General features: G+C 42.8%; 1 long non-coding RNA gene across 5 annotated transcripts in view; it reads left to right on the forward strand.

Annotated features, from left to right (window-relative positions):
• The window catches only part of LOC110256949 (uncharacterized), an 879,371-nt gene that overhangs the window by 334,545 nt on the left and 519,454 nt on the right, over nt 1–25,372 (forward strand). The window contains exon 4 of one of the 5 annotated variants that reach the window (XR_014830185.1): nt 12,635–12,766. The exons of the other annotated variants lie outside the window; for them this stretch is intronic. This is a non-coding gene — a long non-coding RNA (uncharacterized LOC110256949). The remainder of the gene's footprint in view (nt 1–12,634; nt 12,767–25,372) is intronic. 5 annotated transcript variants of the gene reach the window in all.

Raw genomic sequence — 25,372 nt, forward strand, 5'->3', positions numbered from 1 at the left:
TTTTTTTTTTAAATTAAAATACAGTTGATTTACAATGTTGTGCTAATTCCTGCTATAGAGCAAAGTGACCCAGTTGTACATATATGTACACTCTTTTTCTCGTATTACCTTCCATCATGTTCTATTCCAAGAGACTGGATATAGTTCCTAGTAGGACCTCATTTGGGGTTAGTAGATGTAGTGCTAATATCCTGAGATAGCACCTTTGGTTTTCTTCTTTGCATCCTCTTTGTTCTCCTAGTGATGAGCTGGAGCACGAAGCTTTATCAGGTCCAGGCCAGCCAGAGCCTGCGGGCCACCAAACACATTTCCTTTCTTTCCAACAGCTTTGCAGAGCTTGATATTGGCTTAATGGTGAATCTGGCCTCAGCTGGTTTAATCCCTTCATTTTATCATCCATACCGATCCTGGGGCAGCGAATATTCTAGCCCTCTCTCTGTCATTGAACCAAAATATGACCCTAAACAAGTTGCTTAACAGCTCTAGGTGCAGGGCTTCCTCATCTGTATAAGAAGTTGGCTGGATCACAATTTCTAAAACTTTTTACTGCAGAGACACCTCTGATTATTCCTCTCACCCTTTGCCCTACTCTCTGGCCAAACTGAATACAGCAGCTCCCCCTTATCCATGGTTTCGCTTTCTGTGGGTTCAGTTACTTGCAGTCAATTGCAGTCCAAAAATATTATATGGAAAGTTCCAGAAATAAACAACTCATGTTTGAAAGTGTGCGCCATTCTGAGTAGCATGATGAAATCCCATGCTTTCCCTCCTTGTACCTCCCAGGATGTGAATCACCCTTTTGTCCTGTGTATTCTGCCTGCTGGTTCATCTCCGTTATCAGATCGACTGGTACCACAGTGCTTGTGTTCAAGTCACCCTTATTTTACTCACCAATGCCTCCAAGCACAAGCATAGTTAATGATGCTGACAATTCGGATCTGCCCAAGAGAAGCCGTAAAATGCTTCTCTTTAGTGAAAAGGTGCAAGTTCTCAACTTAATAAGGAAAGAAAAAAAACCCTATGCTGAGGTTGCCAAGACCTACAGTAAGAATGAATTGTCTATCCATGAAATTGTGAAGAAGGAAAAAGAAATTTGTGCTAGTTTGGCTGTTGCACTTCACACTGCAAAAGTAACGGCCATAGTGCAGGATAAGTGCTTAGTTAAGACAGAAAAGGCATTAAATTTGTACTATATGACATTTTGAGAGAGCGGGAGATCCCCCCATTCACATAACTTTTATTGCAGTAGATTGCTACACTTGTTCTGTTTCATGATCTGTTATTTTTTGTTAATATCTTACTGTGCCTAGTTAATAAGTTGACTTTATCATGGGCATGTATGTGTAGGAAGAACATATCAGGGGTCAGTACTATCCAAAGTTTTAGGCATCCACTGAGGTTCTTGGAATGTATCTCCTGCAGCAAAGTAGATTATAATATTTTCTGTTTCCCAGGAAAAATCTAATTCAACCCTTGTTGATGTTATCCACTGAAATGTCCATTTCTCCCCATCTCCATGGCCAGCGCCATGGCGGAGCTACCAGGCTCCCTCAATAGCCTCTTAATTACCTCCTGGTCTCAACTTGCTCCCATGCTGCAAATAGAATGCCCTTGTCAGGCCCCTTCTCTGCATGGCTAACAGCCCTTTCATGCCTTCCCATTGCTCATGTGATCAAGTCCAAAAGTGTTAAATGGACGACCCACAAGCATTGATCTGCCTCTTCAGCATCACCTCATGTCACCCCATCTTCCTTCATCCTCTGGGATGGCCACCTTGGCCTTGGTCCAGTAGGACCTCTGTATAAGCTGTTTCCTCTGCCTGATCTTTATATCACATGGGTCAGTTTTCCAGACAGGGTCAGATTCCTCTGTTATGGGCTCTGTAGCCAAGTTCACTTCCTTTGTGACATCATTTCAGGGAGGGGGGAATCATGGTATTGGATCTTCCCTGACCGTGAGCTGCATGTTGGCATGGCCCCCCTAGTATTTAGCACAGGGCCAGGCACACAGTGGGTACCTCATAGATAAGCTTTAAAGGAAGAAAGGAGGGATGGAGGGATACCTCAGAACTTAGTTATTCTGGATAAAGGTCCAGTTTCCATTTGGATCTTCGAAATAGTGAATATAACACAAAGTGGCCCATCTCTGGGGTACTGGTAGCCAGGTTGGAACCAGCTTTGGCCACTCCTTGGGTGCAGAGGGGGAGGGGCATCTTCCCCTGCCTCCTCTGGTACCTTCCCTTTAACACCTGCTGTGGGTGGATGCTGGTGCCAGTGGCAGGCTGTTATCTGTCCCTCTGATTGATGGGCATTGGTTGGGGTCAGGCAGGGCAACACACAGTAGAATTTAACGTGGGAATCATTAGTTCTGGTGGCAGACATTAATGAAGATGACAAGTTTTCTTTTTTCCCTGCTACAGAGGTGCTTGGACGTCGTCCTGTCCAGTGCTTCCCCAATCTCCCCATCAGCCTCTCCTGGAGAGTGTGTGTAAATACAGATTTCCAGGTCCAGGGCACAGATTCTAACTCTGTAGATCTATGGAAATTCTGATTCAGTAGGTCTGTGGTGGGCTTTAGACTTCAGTTTTATTGAGCAGGGATTCACAGGGGTTTGGATTCTCAGCCAACTTTGGGAACCACTGACTTTGAATCCCTTTTCAAATTTGTTTTATTGTTTTGCTTTTTAGGGCCGGACCCACGGCTATGGAGGTTCCCAGGCTCGGGGTCAAATTGGAGCTACAGGAGCTCCCGTCGTGTGGCTCAGTGGTTAACGAATCCGACTAGGAACCATGAGGTTACGGCTTTGATCCCCGGTCTTCCTCAGTGGGTTAAGGTTCTGGCGTTGCCGTGAGCTGTGGTGTAGGTCGAAGATGGGGCTCAGATCCTGAGTTGTTGTGACTGTGGCGTAGGCCGGTGGCTACAGTTCCAATTAGGCACCTAGCCTGGGAACCTCCATATGCCTCGGGAGCAGCTCAAGAAATGGAAAACAAACAAACAAACAAACAAACACCACAGCCACAGCAACGTGGGATCCAAGCTGCCTCTGCGACCTACACGATAGATCACGGCAATACCAGATCCCCCACCCATTGATCGAGGCCAGGGATCAAACCCGCAGCCTCATGGATACTAGTCTGATTCATTTCCACTGTGCCACAATGGGAACTTCCCAATCTCTTTATGTAATTGCATCTTCATTGCAACAGCTTTGAACCACACCAACGTGGAACTGCTCATCCAGGTTTTTGTTTTGTTCTTTTTCTCTCATTAAGAAAGATTATATCTTTCATTTTCATTCCACATCTAGTTTTTCAAAGTGCTCTCACTGCTCTTGTTGCATTGGATTCCCATAAAAACCCTTTAAAGCCAGTGGCACTGCCACTCTCACCCTCTGTAGCTGACATGGATACTGAGGGGCCAGGTCACCAGAAGTGACACCACTGATTCTATAGTCTCCATGCTTGTACTCCTCTCTGGGAGATGCCCACGTTTAATTTTAGAACGCCACACTTTATTTCCTATTTCGTGATACTTAATTTCTGCATTAAACATTTGCAATTCACCTTCAAAGAAATGATTGATGGTCTTTCCTCATTTTAAAAAGGGTGCTTTGCAGATACATAAAGGTAAGAAGCTGATAGGGGAGGTTTTATGGCAGATGGTTCTTGGCAGCAGACACTTTTCTTTTTATGGCAGTCTGGAAATTTTCCTGGGTAATAACTTTCTTTTCTTTTAACAGGCATAAAATAAAGAGGTTCTAGATAGTTGGATCATTATCAAATGATTTTCCAACAATTGTCAACACCACTTAGGCAAAAAAACAAGGGTTGGCTACATCTGGAAATCTAATACATACATTTTTGAGTTTTCCCCTTTCCATTGAGAATGATAACTTGGCTACCCGAACGGTTATTCCGTAAATGGCAATTAGACTGGGGAGCTGGGAGGAAGACGTTTAGAGAAAGGTATTCATGTGACTTCCCCAAACGGTACGATTTCTCTGGTGAGCAGCGAAACGTACATTGGTTCTTGCTATCCACGAAGATTGAGGACAAAGCAAGCTTTGGTTGAAGCTGAAGGGGCAGAACATTTTAGCTGTGAAAATTAGCACCGAGAGAAATGGATGGGTCTGAAAACAAAGCAAGCTACTTGTGTTCATTAATTCACTCAAACAAAGGTATATATTTTTTTATATAGTGATTTTAATTTTTTTTCATTATAGCTGGTTTGCAGCGTTCTGTCAGTTTTCTGCTGTACAGCATGGTGACCCAGTTACACGTACATGTATAGCTTCTTTTTTCTCGCATTATCATGCTCCATCATAAGTGACGAGCCATAGTTCCCAGCGCTATACAGCAGGATCTCATTGCTTATCCATTCCAAAGGCAATAGTCCAACAATATTTTGAACCCTGGTCCTGTGATGATATGCTGGGCTTTGTGCAAGGCCCTGGAGATTCAGCTATTAAAGGCGCACTTGTGAATTATAGCCTAAGAGGAGAATGATGTTGGATAGAGGCCTGGTCCAGCGTAAAGAAGGCATCGTGAAGATTGTCACTGCTGACCTACGGAGTGCTTACCTTATGCCAGGTGCTGTGCTTTGCCAACCTTAACCCACACAGCAGCCTGAGATGTGGAGATGGTTATTGATTCCATTTTGATCCCTGAGGTGAGGTAGAGGGAGGCTAAGTGATTTTCTCAAGGTCACACAGAGACTTAAATGCATCAGTCCAACTTCTAAACCCCTGCTCTCATCAGGGTCACTCCTCCCTCCAGAAATACTGCAAGAAGGAAGGAAGGGAGGAAGGAATTGCAAGTATGAGGGAACTTTTCAAAGGGGAAGTACAGTACAGCAGAGGGGTTCAAACCAGTCCACGTCTGCGGGTCTGAGTGTGGCATTTCAGCTGAGACCTCAGATAGATCAGGTGGCTGGAGGGGGGCGGAAGTGGCAGAGTGTAAAGGTCAGGAAGTCAGTGGCGATTTTGAGCTGGAAGAAACTTTGAAGATCGTCAGGCTCGGTCCCCTGGTCTTGTAGATGAGAATATGGGGGTACAGATGGACCCGGAGAGACCTGGGATGACGAATCAGATTGTCTGGCTTCAGGAAACATCTGTAAGTGGTTCACGCTCGTAAAAGCAGAGGTTTTCCAAAAGACCCCTTGCTCTGTTAAGCCATTAAGCTGATGTAGGAGCTTCCTAGATGGCCTTTTTCACTTCATGGCACTCATAGAAAATAACAATATTTGGATGGTAAATGTAGGTTATATGGAGGCAGCTGCAAGGGCTCTGGCTGCTTCAGCTCACCTGGACAGCTGAGCACACCTGTGACTGCTCCAGCACTTAGCTTTTGGGGAGAAAGCGGGGTTCCATGACCCACTGTGGAGGCATTGTGAATGGCTCATCCCTGGAGCCGCCCTTTCCACGGTCCCCTCTCAGATTTTGTTGTCCCCTCCCATCCCAGTCGAGTCCCTCCCACTGTCAGTGGATAGGTCCATACCGGTTCATCCTCGCAGATGCCTCTGAAAGTCTGGAGTCTATACTTGGGAGGCCTCTCCCACCTCTGGTATTGGCTAGAACTCCAAACTGACTTTTTTACCAACCCAACTGAATGGCCTTTCTTTCATCATCAACTCTTCTCTTTTGGACAGAGACCATCTAGCTAAACTCAAATTCAGTTGTGAATAACTGCTACGCGCTATCTGCTCTCCAAAGAAGATAGAGGATTTTCCTTGTAAGAGAAGAGTGAGGTGAAAGGAATGAATCCTACAGATCCAAGAGCAATAGTGATGTTGCCCAGGAAGGAGCCAGCCTCCTTCCACTAATGACACAAGAATCCCTGGGGAACAAGAGGCCCTCTCTCCAGCAGTGTCAGCAGCATGCTGCCTGTCCCTTCAGCTCCAAAGTGGGATGCATTTCCATCAACCCAGACTAGGTAAACATCCCAGGATTAGGGCTTGGGAATCTGGATGCTATTAGCGACAACTAAGTGCTCTTAGTTGCTGGATTGTTGCATGGGCCATGCCCGATAGGACAGGGGAAAAGGTGTTGACAGCGTGAAATTGATCTGGTGCCCTAGCTCCATGGGCATGCGGATGAGGGTCTGACTGAAGGTGGAGCCTGCTTGGTCTTTATCAGTTCCAGGCTTTGCAGAATATGAGAAGATAGCTTTGCAGCCTGGCCAGGGTGCTCCTTGCCACACCCACCTCCAAACTTCTTATCTTTCCCAGTGACTGCTTTGCTGTCTTGGTGCCAATTTCTGATTGATAGGGATGTGTCTGACCTTGTCTCTGTCTGCGCTTGTATTTGTCAAATGGGGCACACACAACTCTTCCTGATGGAGCTCTCATTAAATGTTCAGGTGACGGCTGCTGAGCTAAAGTATGATTTCTCTTAGTAGTGTGGACCTGGCCAACAGTTATCTCCTTGGCAATTTGGGTGGTAAGGCCTTAGGTGGAGGGCAGGGCACGTTAGTAATTAGTCACCCATTCAGCCCAACTGCACTTATATGATGTCAAGTGTGAGGAGTCCATGGCTTGCCTGTCACAGCTGAGCCAGGAGGGTGCCACAGCCTCTGTGATTCACTGGACTGCAGGCCAGGGCTGTTACTCAAATTCTGGGAGAAGAATCCTCTGGGAGGTTTCTCAGCTGGCGTTCCTTTCATCAGACTTCCATGAAAGCCTGGAAGGAAAGACTACATTGGGTTTCATCTAGCAGATGTCACTGGGGTACCATGTCCTTTGGATGTTCTGATATGTCTTTCACCTATCTCTTCTAATGCAAATCAGTTGTCTGGATTATTTGAAATTTATCATCTCCAACAAATGCCTTAGTTATCTGTCTGGGTGTGTATATTTAGTCATTGCTTTAATGTGTATCCTTTTAAGCCAAGCAGTGATCTCTGGAGAGGAGTATTTTCTTTCCTTCCCTTCCCCCCCTCTTCCCCTCCCTTTCCCTCCTCTTCCCCTCCCCTTCCCCCTTCCTCCCTCCCTTCTTTCCTTCCTTCCTTCCTTTTTCTTCATCTCTCTCTTTTTTTTCTCTTTCACTGTATCATAGCATAATTCTTTGTGTTCATCTGTGTGAGTTTTCTAGAGTAAGAAATTTGTAGGCATTGAATCCTTGTAATGCCAGGAAAAAGGTAAAGGCTGGTACTAGCTTTCATTTACATGGGCAGAAAAATGTCTTCCCTATCGCTCAAAATGTGTTAGGATGACACCTGTTGCTTGTTGAACGTCTAAGCAAATCTAGTACACTTTCTGGCTCTAGCTGCATAATAAGCCATCCTAAAACTCAGGGGATAAAAACCCAAAACTATTATTATGTTATTATTATACCTCGACTATAAGTATAATAGTTATTATTCCTGTAGTATTATTGTTATTCAAAGCCTTATAGATCAGCTATGGGTCAGTGCTCCTTGGCTGGGTGGCTCTACTGACAGTGACTGGCTCTCTTGGTTGCTTTGAATGGGCTTGGCCAGATTTATTTTGCTGTATGTAATCCTCATCCTTCTCTTGAATGAGCAGGCTAGGCTGGGCAAGTCTTTGCATGGTGGCAGCGTAGGTGCAAGAGGGCAAGCAGAGGCTTGCAAGACATCTTAAGGCTTAGGCTTGGAACTGGCACAACAACCACATCTACGTCAGTCTGTTACCAACATGTCACGTGGCTAAACATGAATCAAGGGTGCAAGGAGGAAAGAACTGGGTTAATTTAAAAAATGCAACGCACCAAGGCTAGTGGACAAATTCACAAACCGAAGTTCATTTTTTTTCTTGGAAGTATATTAAGGAATAAATATAAAGGGTACAGAACAAGGACATAGGCAAAAGAAATGTGATTCCAGGGCCTGAATTACACCTGCTTTTATATGCAACTCACACACACACACACACACAGATAACACACACATATACATGTACAATGTTAAATAAAAAGGAGATACAAACATTTTAAAAAAGCAAACAAGTGCATTTTCCTACTCTTTCACTGAACACCTGTATCCTCCAATCTCCCATATATTGTCTTTATCTTTATGCTGTAATTTTATGCTTTCATTCTTACCTTCACTTAATTCACCCAATTAAAAAAGAGAGTCAACCATGGAAAACTCTATCCCTTGCCATGTAGTAAGAGGGAAGGGGTGCCTGTAATTTGGCAGGATTGTTAACCATTCATTTTTAAAAATTGCATCCCCTGGGAGAGTTCCCCTTGTGTCACAGTGGTATCCGTGGCATCTTGGGGGCACTGGGATGCAGGTTCAATCCCCAGTGGGTTAAGGATCTGGCATTGCTGCAGCTGTGGCTTAGGTTGAAACTGTGGCTCAGATCTGATCCCTGGCCCAGGAACTCCATATGCCACAGGGCAGCCAAAAATAAAAATAAAATAAAATTGCATACCATGGATGCTGTTGGTTTCTGGAAATATTTCTTTGGTGTTTAGAATGACCTTGTTTATCATCTCCTGGTCTAAAAGAAACTACTGCCTATGAAAAAAATGGGAAGACAGGTCACCTCTCTGCCTTAAGAGATTTTCAGGAAAATGTGTTAATAGAGGAACTAGAAAGGAATGATTTAGTACCAACTGGTCCTTAGGTTGTGGAAGGAACATTTATTTTAAAAAGTGTTTGTAGGGATAGGCCCTTACTCTAAATATAATGATCCAAGTATTAACCTACAGGCAGATTTGAAAAGAAACAAGAAACAAACCCAGAATACTGAGGGGAGAATTAAGTGGAATTCCTTAAACAGATTTTTAAGACTGCTGTGAACTCCTTTTGCCTGTCTTGAGTAAGTACGTTACCCTTTAATGAGATTATTTTGATGTTTTCACCAGGTTTGAGTGCAAGGTCTAACAAAGCTTTCTTTCTATTTCCCTCCTCCCAGGGAAATGTCTTTCTCTTGGGCTAATGGTTGATAGCTGAATTATTATACCCAATCATTCTGATTTATACGTTCCAGATCTGCCCATAGGATTTTATACTCTCACTGCCCCTAGGCTAAGTCGACACTGGGTAACCAGACTGATTGCCTTTTTTTCATCTTTAGCAAGTCAGTTGCATTGGCTCTGCTGTGACTTGACGTCTTTCTCTGACACACGTGGTGCCCCTCCTATCACGGACATGTAAAAATGCCCACTGTCCTCCAGGGAAAGCATTCCAGGATCTGGCTCCCTGAGGAATAGCCTGTGACCTGGGGAGAAGCACTTTCACTCCCATTGTCCCAGTTTCCTTATTGTAACACGAGAGAGTTAGATGAGAAAATCTCTTTTCCAGCTCTAACACGCTTCAATGGTAAGTGTCCTCCAGTCTCTGCCCTGACCTGGTGATGCCAGTTGAGCGTTTCAGGAAAGTAAGGAGACTTGCCAAGAGTTGGCTGGAAGCAGCATGGGGGTGCCCCCTGCACCTTTACAGCCCAGATCCCCCCCACCCTCTCACCCTGCCTCCAATCCAGAGCCCCCTTCTCCACAAATCCTTCCCTCTGCCAGACCCCCTGTTAACAAGGTGTCTACCCCCTGCACTTTTGCACATCTGTCTCCTTCTTTAACTTCAGTCCTTACTTCCTGAAGTGCCCGTGAGCTCCTTGCAGGTGGGACCATGGCCTCCTGTCTGATTTTCACCTAACAGTAGTTTATTCAACCTGGAGTGCCTACCATGGGCCGGGCACTGTGCTATGTGCTGGGGACAAGATGACGACTGGAAAAGATGCAGCCCTGTGTCAAGGCAGAAACTGGAGGCAAGTTCGATTTCAAGAATGGGTGAAACTTTGCCTTAGACCTAGTTTAACATAACCCTTTAGAATAGGAGATATAAATGAAACAAATATGGAAGTTGGTCATGATGCTCCCCAGGCTTCTAATGTTAATGTGAATATCTATAATAATAGAGACAAGTCCGAACAGCCGTGGTCTTGGCGATCTATGTAGAGCAGGTGCTCTTTGTGTTTTGTAACTCCACCTACTTTATTTATTTTTTGGTCTTTTTAGGGCCACACCCGTGGCATATGGAAGTTCCCAGGCTAGGGGTCAAATTAGAGTTGTAGCTACAGGCCTATGCCACAGCCACAGGAATGCTGGGATCCCAGCCGCGTCTGTGACCTACACCACAGCTCAGGGCAATGCCTGATCCTTAACCCACTGAGTGAGGCCAGGGATTGAACCTGAGTCCTCATGGATACGAGTTGGGCTTGTTACTGCCGAACCACGACGGGAACTCCGTAACTCCCAACTACTTTAACTTTCACCAACTCTTTATCTATATCTGTATCTATATCTATCTGTATGTATATACTTGTAAATGCAAAGAGTTGACCCTGAACTAGGCGGATTCAGGGTGCTGACCCTCCATGCAGTCAAAAATCCATATGTAACTTATATCTGCCTCTCTGTCTCGTGTCCTTGATTCCCCATATCGATGGTTTTCCATCTGCTGACTCAACCCACCGCTGGTGGGTTGAAAAATCCGTATAAGTGGACCCTCACAGTTCAAACTCATATTGTTCAAGGGTCAGCAGTGTACACAGGTACACATGTGTATGTGTGTAAATATACAGCAATAATTTGACACTCAGTGAAGCATGTCATCCAGGCCTAATTCATAATGCCCAGATTCCAGGCCTGGAAAAATCTTGTTGCCCCAGCACTAAGGCAGTCTTTCCAATCTCAGACTGATTTCAAGGCCAAAGGTTTTTTGTCACCTATATCCTCAAAGAATCTTTCCATAGTTCCTGCCCTCAGGGAGCACCCATTTTCAGTGATTCATGAACATTTGATAAACTGATTCATAGTGACTACAAGAAAATGCCCAAATTCCCAACTGATCATTTGTTGCTCTTTCCTTCTCAATGGCCATTTTATAGCCTCTCGATAATTAACTAATATTACTTAGTTTTATGCTCTAAGCTTTTTTCCTACAATTTGGTCCAATTCTAGCAGAAAGCCGACATTTTTTTGTCATTTTGTCAACTCTCTACTTCCTGTGGGTTGGTTTTCTCCCAGGAGGAGGTCCTTGACGTTGCTCTTATTCGAGATGATTTTTCTCTGTGGGGTTTCTATGTCCCGTGTGGATTTAGAGAAGGTTGTAGGGTTTGCTTTCTTTTGTTTGTAGTTGAGGATTTTATAATGAATTAGCTGACGTAACTGTTATTTTGTAATCTCTAAAAGAAATATTAGTAGTCCCCATGACATAAATCTCACAAACATTTAGTGAAATGATGCCTGTGAAAGAATTTAGCTCTGTACCAGAGACATAATGGATGTCATATCAAATGTTCATCATACCTGATTTAGTTATAAAGATACTAAAATATTTCCCATACAAATATGGGACAATCTAATAGTCCCACTTCCACTTATGACTCATAGTGTCATAGTAATGGCTTAAGTATTAAGGGCTTGGAGGTCAGAATACTTGAGCTCTGTCACTTGAGACAGAGCTCAAGTATTCTGAGCTGTTTACTTTAGCAGTTTTTGGCTTGGTTTCCTCATCTGTAAAATGGAGTTAGTGATACTCCTTACTTCATAAGATTGTTGTGAGGATGTGTTAATTTGTGTAAAACACTCAGAACAGCACTAGTGTGCAATGAGCAAGTAGTATTAGCTCTTTTCTTTCCTTTTAAGTTTTGTTGACTTCCAGATGCATATTTATTTCACTGTAAATTTTTTTTTTTTCTGTTTCGTGGCTGCATCCATGGCATATGGAAGTTTCCAGGCTAGGGGTCGAATCAGAGCTGCAGCTGCAAGCCTATTCCACTGCCACAGCAACACTGGATATGAGCAGCATCTGTGACCTACACTGCAGCTTGTGGCAACGCTGGATCCTTAATCCACTGAGCGAGGCCAGGGATCAAACCCGCATCCTCACTGAGACTATGTTGGGTTCTTGACCCACTGAACCACAGCAGGAACTCCAGTTTCACTGCAGTCTTAATGTCTGTACAGTCTTATCTCCTGAGACTTTAATTTAAACAAGTTTGCACAGAAGCTTAATTTTAATTAGTTTTAATGATTTTATAAGTGTCAATTAAATTGATATGCTGTCTACTACTAATGGACATTTAGGTTGTCCTCATCTTTTTTTTTTTTAAAGCAATATAGGTATACTTACCATGTACAAGTCAATATATTTTATTTTCTTTTTTCTGTATTGTATGGTAACCTTACAATAAATTCTCAGAAGTTCGTTTATGCATTAAGGAATGAAAGTGTCTTATGGATCATTATCTGTTGCTTATTGCTTTCCCAATGGATGGCACCAGTAGATGTGGCTGTTTCAAAGGTTTGAAAGTGTGGAGGAGAGTTTTGGCAGTTCGGCCACTAGGTCTGGTCTTTGAAGCAATTACCTTGAGAAGGTAGTGAGCCAGGAAATTAGCACACTGTCTGCTTCTTCCCTCTCCTTATTGGCTGCTTGGCTACCCACTGCTACACTGCAGAAAACGGAAGTGAGGCAGGTATTGGTGGGTGACTGCCCTACACTCAGGTATTTGCCTAGGTGCCTCCCTACTAGTCATTCTGTAATTCCCTCTTGCTCTCCATTTGTTCTGCAGTACCTGCCCCGGTACCTCCTTTACCTTGAAGACCTGTTTTTGGATTTTGTGTGCTGGTGTTCTGACCTGTCCTACCCCTCCCATTCTTTTTCTCTGATCAGATCCTTCTTTGTCTCCAGGAGGCTCCTGAAGCCCAAGGTAAACTATACTGTCAGCTCTGAGGACTCCTACCAGCTTTCCAGGGGACGGCATGGCTCTTGATTTGATGGTGCCTTTGTGCACCTGCCCAGCAGGTAATAAAAATGGTCTCCTCTGAGCACAAAGAGAAAACACAGAGCAAGAAGCTGTGCGTACAGGTCCTAGAATCAGCTTCTTAGATCTCATAGAGTCAGGCTTCCACACATGAACTACTGTTTCTCTGGAATAGCAGCATCTTTAACAATACGTGCAAAAGAAAAAAAAATGTAGAAATATCTGTTAAAATTGAATAGGAGTTCCCATCATAGCTCAGTGGATTAAGAATCTGGCTAATATCCATGAGGATGTGGGTTTGACATTCCTGGCCTCACTCAGTGGGTTAATGATCCAGTGTGTTGGTAGGTCACGGATGCCCCTTGGGTCCCATGTTGCTGTGGTTGTAGTTCAGGCCAACAGCTGCAGCTCTGATTCGACTCCTAGCCTCGGAACTTCCATAGACTGTGGTTGTGGCCCTAAAAAGAAAAAATATATATATATATGAATGTCATGACTTAGTCATCTCACTCCTGGGTATAAACTGAACAGAGAATAGTACAGAGGTGAACCCAAAGGAGTGTGCTAGAATATTTAAAGCAACATTATTCGTTATATTGCAAACTAGAAACAAAAGAGATGTTCATGTAGGGAGAACAGATAAATAAAGTGTAAAATATTCATCTAAAGCAGTACTATTCAGAAAAGGAGAATGAACAAATTGTCACGCTGAAGAACATCACAACTTCAGGGATGAATGAAAGAAACCAGTCAAGAGTGCCTTCTGTATGAATCCATCCAAAGTCAGGTCAGTGATTCTCAGTGATGGAGAGTGGTTGAGAGGGAGCAGGGGAGGGCCACTGGTATTCTGACAACATTCCATGCCTTTTTTTTTGTCTTTTTAGGACCACACCCATGGCATATGAAAGTTCCCAGGCTACGGGTCGAATCAGAGCTGTAGCCGCCAGCCTACACCACAGCCACAGCAACGCCAGATCCAAGCCGTGTCTGTGACCTACACCCCCCCCACTCACAGCAATGCCAGATCCTTAACCCACTGGGCAAGGCCAGGGATCAAACCTGCATCCTCATGGATACTAGTCAGATTCGTTTCCGCTGAGCCATGATGGGAACTCCAGTGTTCCATGTCTTGATCTCGGTGTTGGATATGAACATTCATTGAATGCTGCTCTTGTGATTGTTGTAGATCTCTACAAATGCCATTGCCAAAGAGCACTCTAAAACCCAACCTAAGTGGTATCTTTATTACCCACTGTTTGGGATGGATTTTTTTAGGTTATCAGTGTCATCATTGCTTGCTGGTTAAAACAGAAGGGGATGAGGAGCAATGGCCTCCCTGTGATTCTTCTTGGCTTCATAGAAACAGCTGTTGTGTCTCGTGCATCTCTACTTCCAGTGCTTGGCATATAGAAATTGATGGATGTGTTTTAGATAAGCTATTCGCTAATGAGGGCAAAAAGCCTTCCCTAAATTTAAGGAACTAAAGGTTTATCCAGATAATTATAGCAAACAAAAAAATCAGAAAGTGCTGAGCAATCTAGTGAGTGTGGGACAGCCCCAGGAGAGTTGCTTCTGTGGAGGCAGAACCAACTGTTGTCACAACAGTTGTAATGAGGATGAGTGAATCTGAAGGGCCACGTCCCTAGGTCATGCCTGTCAGGGTACGAGGGGGGAGAAGGCTGAGAGAGGTTTGAGCCTGAGTCTGCAACTTGGGGGGAAGGGCACTGAGCCTGGCTCCAGGGATTCAGTGCTGGCAGAGTGGATGCAGCCAGCAATGAAAGATCAGGATGCATCACTGGCCGAGGCCAGTCCATAGCATGGGAAGTGGAAAGCTGAAACGTGGGAGCAGTCAAGACTTGGAGGTGAATATAAGCAGGGATTTGAAATCCAGAGCGTCAAATAGCAACAAGTTGACACTAATACACATAATTCTGAAATGTTTGATTGGGGGATCAAGGATGATTTATTAAACATTTTACTATCTGCCAGATGCTGTACTAAGTAATGTTTAAATACCCTAATCTCATTTAAGCCCTGTAACAACCTAATGAGGTAAATATTATTGTACCCGTTTGTGGAGTTCCCATTGTGGCTCAGCCGGCTAAGAACCTGACATAGTGTCTGTGAGGCTGTAAGAGAAAAAAAAAATGTTATTGTACCCATGTTAAGGAGCTCTGGTTTAGCACGGTACAGTTTATTCCAGATCACATAGTAAGTGAAAGAATCTGGGTTTAACCCGGCCTTTTCTGATTCAAAAGTATTGTTTCTCATTTATGCAGTTTTGCTGCCCAGATTCAAGGGAAGAAGTCCAGTTTTAGGTGGAAATAAGGAGGGAGGGCCCTAGCTTGGTTAAGTGTTAGAATATTTGGACAGTTTATTCAGGCAGCAGTGGCAACGCAAAGAAGACAGGACTCTGCTAAAAATGCATCAACCAGCGGCAGTTCCTAAGCACCTCTGCAGCAGGTCCTGTGCCAGGTACCATAGATGCAAAGATGATGGATGCCAATATGATGGGTGCAAAGATGATGGATGCCAATGTGATGGATGCTTGGTACCCAAAACTCAGGTCTTCAGCAGACCTGGTGATCAGAGTCAGGTACAAGTGCTGAGTGGGACTTGAGCTAAGGCTGAATTAATACTGACTTTCTGAGCTGTTTGACTGGGCCCCTTCCAAACCGAGGGTAAGGTTAGCTTTCAGGTAAGGGATAAGTGGCTTTAGCCATGGAGAAGGAGAGGAATAAAGATTAGAGCAGGGCTGTTCTGCTTGCCTAGAATCCATTCTCTGTTCTAGAAAGAGCACCTGGGTTTGCTTTGGGAAAACTGCTTCTTCTCTATTGGAGACAATCTTGGTGAGTCTGTCATTCAATCTATTCCTGGTAAGGGAGTGGATATGTGACACAATATAAACTAATTAAAATCCAGCGTGATGTGACAAAGACTGAAAACAGAGAACATTCACTTAGAGTGAAGGATCCTGAAAGCTTGCTATATTTTTTCTTACATTCTAGAAACTTGTGAAGGATCCTTTTTGAGGCCTGTTTCTTGCCTTGATCCAAGATTAGGGGAGCTGTCCCTCAGCCTTCCTAAGATTTCTATATTTGTAAGCAAACTGGAGAAGGTTCTATTGCTTACAGCTCAAAAACCCTGATTGATACAAAGGCAATACATATGAGATTAGAGAAATGTCTTTATTAGATTATGAATCCCATGCAAGAAGGAACATTTTCTTCTTCATCTTTGAATTCAGAGGTCCTCGGTCAATGCTTTGCATATGGTAAGTGCTCACTACATGCTGGCTGAATGAATGACTAAGTGAATGAATGAATACCAAGATCACTTTATATCATTCAGCCCTCCAAGATCACGTGGACATGGTGACAAATCAGGTGGTGAGGCAGCATCTTCAAGCCTTCATGCCAGTCATTTTAATCCAACCGGGAATACTTCCTGTTGTGAAAGTAAAACAGAGCACATCTTCATTTTGGCAGCAGCCACCATTTCTCTTGAGAGACATGGGGTTATTGTAATTCCAGCTTAGTTGAAATATGTAAGACATACTCACCCTGTGCATAAAATTGATAACCTGTGCCTCTGGGACTGTGTGTTTCTTTCTTATTATTCCATTGTGGAATTTTATAAGGCAACTGAGCCTTCACCTTTTGAGAAATAATTCTGGAAAATTATTTTGCATAAGTACTAGTAAATACTGGCACGTGTTCTTGGCAGAGGATGGAAATGTTTCATTTAGCCTTTGGTGGCCCCATGAGAAGAAGGAGTGGCTGGAGAATTGGCTGGATTGGATGGCAACAAAATGAGCTGGTCAGTTGTCCTTTCTGAGTTCCTTTCCACCAAATGAGGATGATTTATTTTAAAACTTCACAGGGATGGACCAGGCCGCCTAGAGAAATGCACGCACACATATCAATTGCCAGAATGACTAGTAGTGGCAAGATTGTTGGTGACTTTCTTTGAGTTCATGTATGTAGTCAATTGGAAGATTCAAATGATGTCCTTCAGTTTATGTTTGTGGACCATGAGCATGGCCAAGCTGGTAATCTTTTTATAGACTGTGAGCAATGCGATTTTTTTTACAGCTAGAAGATGACATGGCTCTTGGGAACTTCCGTGTTTAATTCTATCATTGGCCATCTCTCTGTGTTGAAGAAATGGAAATTGTGGCTCTTTAGAAAGTGCCTGAGTTTTTCTGGACTTGAGAGATAGTCAGATCTCTCTAAACTAACAAGGCACTATTGTTTAGAAAGAGGGTGGTGAGCAAATGGACTAGCTGTGTTTTCTCCTGTATGTAGATCTGGTTTTAGATCAGGGTTATACCAACATGGTAAATGGAAAATTAATACAGTTAATCCAATAATTAAAGTTTAAAAAATTGCCTTCAAATAATTTGTGGCTAAGACTTATTTTAACATCCAAAAGTTGAAAAAAAATTGCTGCAGCATTTCGTTTATGTTTTTGTTAATGTAAACATGAACTAATTTAATTACTTGATCTTAAAGAAATTACGTATTTTTTTCTCATAAATGGATTCCCAACTGGTCTAAATTATTTTATTTACTGTCCTAAATTAGTTAATTTTTCCTGCTTCTCATAATGAATATGAGAACCTATAGTAAGGATATATGGATGCCTAAAGTTGTATGAGAATTGCATGAGGCAGAGAGGTATCATTTTTAACATCAGGAACATAATCTTAATTTGAAATGTGTAGAAAGCAAACTAGAAAATTTTGCTTTTGGAAAAGGAATGCTCTGGTTGGGTTGTTCCAGGCCTAGAAGTTTTGGATCTAGTAAAGCGGAATCTAAGGAGGCCTCTGGAATTGATGAATCAGGGAGGGGCCGAACTGGGGGTGGGCTTAGACACAGTGTGTATCACAGAGCTAGGGACCTGGTCCTGGGAAGAGGTCTGTGTTATTCCCTGAAACTACCAACTTTAGCTTCAAAGTCTGTCTAGTCAGGCAGAAGCCACAGGATCAATAAGTTAATCAACTGGAGGACAGTAAATAGAAGTGAGATTTGTCAGTCAAAACCAGCAACACAGAAAGGAGGAATTGGTAACAGAGCGTTACAGTCTTGAGGAAGGGTTCGGGAACCAGCGAGTCAAAATCAAGGCAAGGAGACTGAGTCCTCGATGAAGGAAGAGTTTGCGGTTAAAGTCTTGTCATGGGCTGAAATGTGTCCACCAATATATGTTGAAATCCTAACCCCCAGAACCTATGAATGTGACCTTATTTGGAAATGGAGTGTTTGTAATCAAGTTAAGATGAGATCATTAGGGTGCACCCTAATCTTACATGATGTCCTTATAAGAAGAAGGAAATGCCATGTGAAGAGGGAGACACACGGAGAAAGTCCATGTGATCACAAAGGTAGATGTTAGAATGATACAGCTGCAAGTCAAAGGATAACAACCTTAGATGGCCACCACAGGAACCTAGGAGGAAGAATGGGAGGGTCTACCCAGAGTCCTAGAGGGAACTTGGCTCCCTGATTTGATTTTGGATGTCTAGCTCCTAGATCTATGAAACAATAAATTTGTTTTTTTTTAATTTTTTTATTACAGTTGATTTACATTTTTTAAAATGATTTTTATTTTTTCCATTATACGTGGTTTACAGTGTTCTGTCAATTTTCTACTATATAGCAAAGTGGCCCAGTCACACATACATATATACATTCTTTTTCCCACATTATCCTCCATCATACTCCATCACAACTAACTAGATTTAATTCCCAGTGCTATACAGCAGGATTTCATTGCTTATTCACTCCAAATGCAATAGTTTGCATCTATTAACCCCAGATTCAATGTTCTGTCAATTTCTGCTATATAGCAAAGTGACCCAGTTATACGTGTGTGTATATACATATATATATATATATATATATATATAGTTTTTATCATATTATCTTCTATCATAGTCTATCACAAGTGATTGGATATAGTTCCCTGTGCTATATAGCAGGACCTCATTTTTTATCCATTATAAATGTAATAGTTTGTATCTACTAACCCCAAACTCCCTCCTTCTCCCACTCCCTCCCCTTCCTACTTTCTTCCCCTCCTCTTTGGCAATCACAAGTCTGTTCTCTATGTCTGAGTCTGTTTCTGTTTTATAGATAGGTTCATTTGTGCCATATTTTAGATTCCACATGTAAGTGATATCATATGGCATTTGTCTTTCTCTTTCTGACTTCACTTAGTATGAGAATCTCTGGCTCTGTCCATGTTGCTGCAAATGGCTGAGTAGTATTCCATTGTATATATGTACCCTATCTTCTTAATCCATTCATCTGTCAATGGACATTTACATTGTTTCCATGTCTTGGCTATTGTGAATAGTGCTGTAATGAGCATACAGGTGCATGTATCTTTTTAAATGAAAGTTCTGTCTGGCTGTATGCCAGGAGTGGAATTGCTGAATCCTATGGTAGTTCTGTATTTAGTTTTCTGAGGAAACTCCATACTGTTTTCCATGGTGGTTGTACCAGTAATCTCTGTTGTTTTAAGCCAACCAACTTCTGTTACTTCATTATGGCAGCCCAAGAAAACTAATGCAAATCTTGTACATTTCTTAAACTAAGTCCAGTTCCCCAGAGGGAAGCAAGCTGGCACCCCTGACAGAATGGGAAATGGGGAGAAGGTTGAGGAGCAAGGCAGTTCTACATTAACTGAGTATCTACATTAACTGAGTAAAACTTGAGGATTGATACATTTTTCTTCTGCCTGTGTCATGAATCTTGGGTGAGCAGAGCACTCCTGTTCTCAAAGTATGAACAGGAGCAGTACAGTGTAGTAAGTGCTTGTCTAAGTCGGCTCTATCTTCCTCTCATTACGTTCCTGCCCTTATCACCTATGTTATCCATATGGCAAAGGAGAGAGGCAGAGAGCTCAGTACTGGAGACCAGAAACACAATACAATGTTCCTAGAACTCAACGCCAAGACCAGAAAGGGTCCATGTGTCACCAGAAAAATCCACATACACAAACCTTGAAGTCTGGTTGAGGAAGCAAAAGCAGGCATCGAAGCTGACTGGGCACCAGTTGGCTCGAAGTATTGAGGGCAGTGGTAAATCCGAAAGAATTCAAGTAGGATCTTTCTGTTTAAATGCTACTTCGTCCTCCCATTTCTCCTCCTTTATCTCCCCCATACACCTATACCTGAAGCTAACCTCCGTGAGACCATCAGTGTCCTGATACTGATATTCTGGAAGGACTCTGGACCAAGGTTATCTCTTGGTTCCTTACCATGTGTCCATTGAAGCACTGGGGGAAGCCCTGGTGCTCTGACTCTTCCCAAAGGCTCTAATCCCATGGCTGTGTGGACCAGAGCACCAGAGCTGTCCCCACAGCTCTGACCATGGCCTTGCAGAGGTATCTTCAGTCTACTCCAAGGGGCTGTGCCTTCAGTCCTGGCCATATCCTCCTGGGTACCTTCTTCCTCCTCAGGAACCTGGATGCCACCTGCTTGCCTCTCTTCTCCAGAGCTGCCAACTTGTCCTAGGCCTTCTTATTTACCATTTTTCCAGACCAGCTGCAGAGAGGAATGGACACACCAGGCTCATTCCTTCCTGGCTGCTTCCTGAGCTTTCCCTTCAAGTCTTCCCTCCACCCTTCATGCAGGAAATTTCTTTCTCTCTCTATTTTTTTTTTTTTTTTTTTTGTCACTGGGGGAAGACAAAGCTATAAAAGTAAAACTCATAAACCAAGTCCTAAAGGCTCACAAAAAGCTATAGGATTAAGAATTCTTATTCCTTCTGGTCCTTTCCCACAGTGATTTTGTGACTGCAATTCCTGACTTTATGGGTGGTTCTATAAGATGACTTGGGCCAATTGTTAACTTTCCATCCTTAAGCCTGAAGTTTATTGGAGTTGACCCATGGGTGCAGTGGATTAAGGATGCAGTGTTGTCACTGCAGTGGCTTGGGTCGCTACTGTGGTGTAGGTTTGATCCCTGGCCCAGGAACTCCCATGGCCAAAAAAAAAAAGAAGATTATAGAGTTTATTAATCCCCTCCTCACTTTTTCTTGAATGAAGGAGGAAATACCAAATGATATCTTGATAAAATTGTTTGATGGATTTTGCAGATTCATTAGCACCATTACTACTGAGTCTGGTGATTAAAAAAAAATAAACAATGACCATTTCAAAGTGTCACCTGTGAGTCATGCTGCAGAACTACAACCTTTGGGAACCCTGGAGACTATCCCTTATTTTGAAGGAGAATGTGGGATGATGAAGGGACAAATACTGTGTGATTTCACTTCTATGAGACACTGGAGTAGTCAAGAAATTATTTTAGTAGTTAAATTTATAGAGACAAAAAGTGGAACAGTGGTTATCAGGGACTGGTGGGGAGGGGTTTATGGGGAGTTATTTTTCATGGGTATAGATTTTAGTTTGGGATGATGAAGAAGTTCTAGAGATGGGTAGTGGTGATGGATGTACAATGATGTGAATGTAGTTAATGCCTCTGTATACCTAAAATGCTTTAAATGGTAAATTTTATGTTATATATATTTTAACACGTGTATACACACACAAAATGTGGATCATATCCCCTAAAGTAAAAGGAAAGGGCAGGAGAGTGCAAAGTCCTGCAAGGCAGCTATTCTTGGACTGGGTTTGGCTGCTATCCTTTCTCACTGAAGTCATCTGAAAAACAGACACAGTGTGTCTTGGTGAAAATGATATTCCACAGACCTCTTAACAAGTGTTCTGTAGCTATGGATCTGCACCAGGAAACCTGTGGGCTTCTCATATTAAAAGAAAAAAAAATGGTAACACAATACCACTCACCAAATAATGCAAAACAAACATTTTTGTTTTCTCTGGCTTCTCAGTCCCAGCCCAAAGGTTCTTTAGTGGTAATGCAAATACAAGAAAACAGAGCGTATTCTTGAGTCCCTTTTGAAATTTCCTTTTGAAAGTAGCATTTTCCTGGAGAGATTTATTAAATTCTTAGAAACTGCCAAGCCGCTACTTCTTGTGTAATAGAACCTTACTGCAATGAAGATTCTTAAATACTTTGGCTTTCAAGAATTATCTGTTGAAAAAATGTGAATACACTTTCTCCCATTAACAGTGAGGTCTGTGTCATATGAGAGTACTTTCTGAGGATATTAACATTATAATATCATCCTGAAATTTTTCGTTAAGAAAAAGTCAGTCTTCATATACCTACAGCGATTAATTATTAAACACTCTAATAAGCTATTCCAATCTTATTCGAATAAGCTTAAAAAATACCAACTCACTGTTCATTTATTCTGGAAAGAGTTCTCTGGGATTTCAGAGAATGTGTAGGTTCTTTAGAATCATGGTTTAGAAAGTTGGACATCATTAGTGCCATACAGAATTGGTTTATAACCTTGTCCTATGACTTATTAGCTTGTATAACCTTGGACAGATGACATGGGCTTAATTTTCCTGAGCCTTAGTTTTCTAATCTATAAAGTGGGACTGATGATCCTTAATATCCAGCAGCACTGGTAAGATAATTAAGTGAGATATAAGACTCTGAAGAGGAAGGAGTGGCTGGGTACCTCTCACTGTTTGTTTTGGCTTCTTTGTTTATGTTTTGTTGTATGGGTCACATATAGGGTTCCCTGTTAGGTTTTGCCTGAACAAAAAAATGAGATTTTTTAAAATCAGTGAGTTAGTGTATGAAAAGTGCTCAGTATAATGCTTGGCACATGTAAGAGTACTAATAGTGGTAGATTCATTCATTCATAGCCAGCCATCCATCCATCCATCCATCCATTCATCCATCCATCCATCCATCCATCCATCCATCCATCCATCCATCCTTTCATTCATTTATTAAAACGAACATCTATTGAAAGCCTTCTCTGTGCCAGGAGCTCTTCTAGTGGCTATGGATGAGATAGACAAGTGTTTTACCTGAACCGAGCTCTCATTCTAGTCAAGAGAGGTAGAAAGTCAAAGAGGGAAACCAAAAATTCAGTGATTGGTAAGAAGCAAATAGTCATGGCGATTGGGTAGAGAATGATGGAGGTAGAGGTGGTTATTCAGTGTGGGTGGATGATTCCTCTTTGAGGAATTGACATTTGACTGGAGACCAGAGCAATGTGAAGCCAGGCATGGAAAGATGTGGGAGGATAGAGTTCCGGGTACTTACAAATCCAACTGAAATTTATTTGGGAATCCATAATTTTAGGGAGAACTTTATGAACTAAGGCTGTGGCAACTTCTGCCCTCCCAGTTCTTTAGGCTCTAGGGTACCAAGCCTGACTCAAAGGCTGTAGGTGCTAGATGTGGGTTGTACGCTCATGAGCCCATCACTACTTAAGTATCTAACAAATTGCCAGCTCCTGGCTCAACTCTTAAACCCATAGCAGCCTTTTTGTTTTGTTTTGTTTTGTTTTTTGTCTTTTTGCCTTTTCTAGGGTGGCTTCTGGCAGCATGTGGAGGTTCCCAGGCTAGGGGTCCAACTGGAGCTGTAGATGCTGGCCTACACCAGAGCCACAGCATCACGGGATCCAAGCCGCATCTGTGACCTACACCACAGCTCATGGCAGCGCCAGATCCTTAACCCACTGAGCAAGGCCAGGGATTGAACCCGCAACCTCATGGTTCCTAGTCGGATTTGTTAACCATTTTGCCATGACAGGAACTCCCACAGCAGGCTTTCTGGTAGCATCCATTTTGGGGGCAGCTGGAATTTGTCCTTTAGATTTGGGAGGTCTGTAGACAAGGCTCTTGAAATAAGAACACAATTGCTACTGTGGTTGATGGCAGCAGAGAGAGCTCTATTCTTTCTATATCTCCTTCTAGCCTCATAGGATGCTGAGGCCTTATCGCTGGAAACAGCGATAAGGGTAGGAACCAAAATCAGTGAATAAGCAGACTGCGTTGGCAAAGCCAAAGGCCAGGGCAGAATATGAGGCTTTGTTCTGCAGAGCAAAACAGAGCTGGGGGTGTGATGGGGTTGGTAAAGGGGCTGGATGAATTCGACATAGCCATATGTCTTGTCTTCTAAGTAAGGCGTCTGCCACCTTAGTCTTGGGTGGGGAAGCTGCTGGTTCAGTCACTAAATAGGGCTGTTTATAAGGGAAGTCTTAGGTCTCTACCAAGCTAGGGCCTGAATCATCACATCACAGCGATAAAGGAGGATGGGGTGAAAGGGTTTACTTTTAGAGTGTGTGGAGGCTCTGGGGAATAGTCCACATAATTCAGAGAGTATTAACTGAATATGTTTGATTTGCCCCAGACAATGGTAGGCATTATGTGGGACACATTTTGGGGTACTCTATAGAAGTAATAGAATCCCCGAATTTCAGAGACCTAAAAGACCTTATGGTCTAACTGGTTCTTGGAATCCCTCTCTAGACTAGGTTCTACCACTTACTTGTCATGGAAACTGTGAGGCTGTTCCTTGACTCCTTAGCAATGATTTCTTCCTCTGAAAATTATGAAAAATCCCTGCCCTGTGTGATAATTTGTATGTAGGTACCCTTTAAACTATCAAAGGCTTTGCACATCCGGGGTTTGTTTCTTGTGGTTAAGCGTAAAAGCCACCATAGGAGGAATGGTTGGGGGTGGGTGGTACCGCATGAATGTGGCTATGAGAGCAGGGTCTCCACTGGTAACAGGACCTTGCTGAGGTTGAATCCTCTCTCATATTTGGACGTGTGGAGTCCTCAGCTTTGGAAGTCTTCAGATCGAGTTTTGTCATTGAGTTCAGAATGATCAGGCCCTGGAAGATTGACCCATGAAACTCAAATTCTAAAGAGACTGATGTAACCAGACCACCAATGGTTTTACTCAGATGCCTCCCCTCTCCACCCCCACAGCTTCACCCCCCTGCATTAAGGATGCTAATAAGAACCTTTGAGTCTGTGATCATCTTCATCCTATGATCTAATGTCTTTTCCTATAGCCTAATTTTGGATGGAAAAATGCGACACATCTTTTTCATTTTTTTTAAAGCTTGGGAACTTAAGCTCAATCCCTCTTTTTGACGATAGAGAAAAGAGATAAACAGAGGTTAAATACTTCCCCACAGGTTACATACATACCATGTCAGAGATGTGGAGGAGAGAGCTGGGTGAGACCTCCCGTGTGCTCAAATTTTACCGCTTCTTGGGGAGGCCTGGTATAAGCAACTAATTTTAGACCTCTTTTACTAGCCATTGTTCTCCAGTTAAGTGGCTTCAAAAAATACCCTTACACAGGCTCGATTCAGACATTTATAAGGTGTTGGTGCATTTTTTTTAAAGAGTACAATTGGAGGAATAAATTTGGCTTGCCTGTTAATACTCATATTAGACTCTTGGCATGCTCTTTTGTATAAACTCCCTCATCTTGTTTGCATTGCTATTTGGATGCCTACCTGCCCGCCACACTCACATGTCTCTATTGATCAAGAGGGAAAAATAAAATCCTAAAAATTTACCAATTACCATTTTACTGTAGAAAATGTTCATAGGAATCCCCAGAGACAAAGAAATGCATGCCTAAAGTGTTATAAACGTGAAGCTAGATTTTCCTTCATCTGCCCCAGGAAACCCAAGGGACTCCTTTGTGTGCTAATTTAATAATTTGCCAGGGGTCTGTGTCTATGCGCATATCCAAAGACTCACTGCATTTTCAGAGGGCGTATCTGGGTT

The sequence above is a fragment of the Sus scrofa genome, chromosome 15 (assembly GCF_054392235.1).
Source record: "Sus scrofa isolate SSC_HxYL_T2T_F1_AM1 chromosome 15, Sscrofa_HxYL_maternal_Yorkshire_Landrace_v2.0, whole genome shotgun sequence".
Classification (NCBI taxonomy): Eukaryota; Metazoa; Chordata; class Mammalia; order Artiodactyla; family Suidae; genus Sus; species Sus scrofa.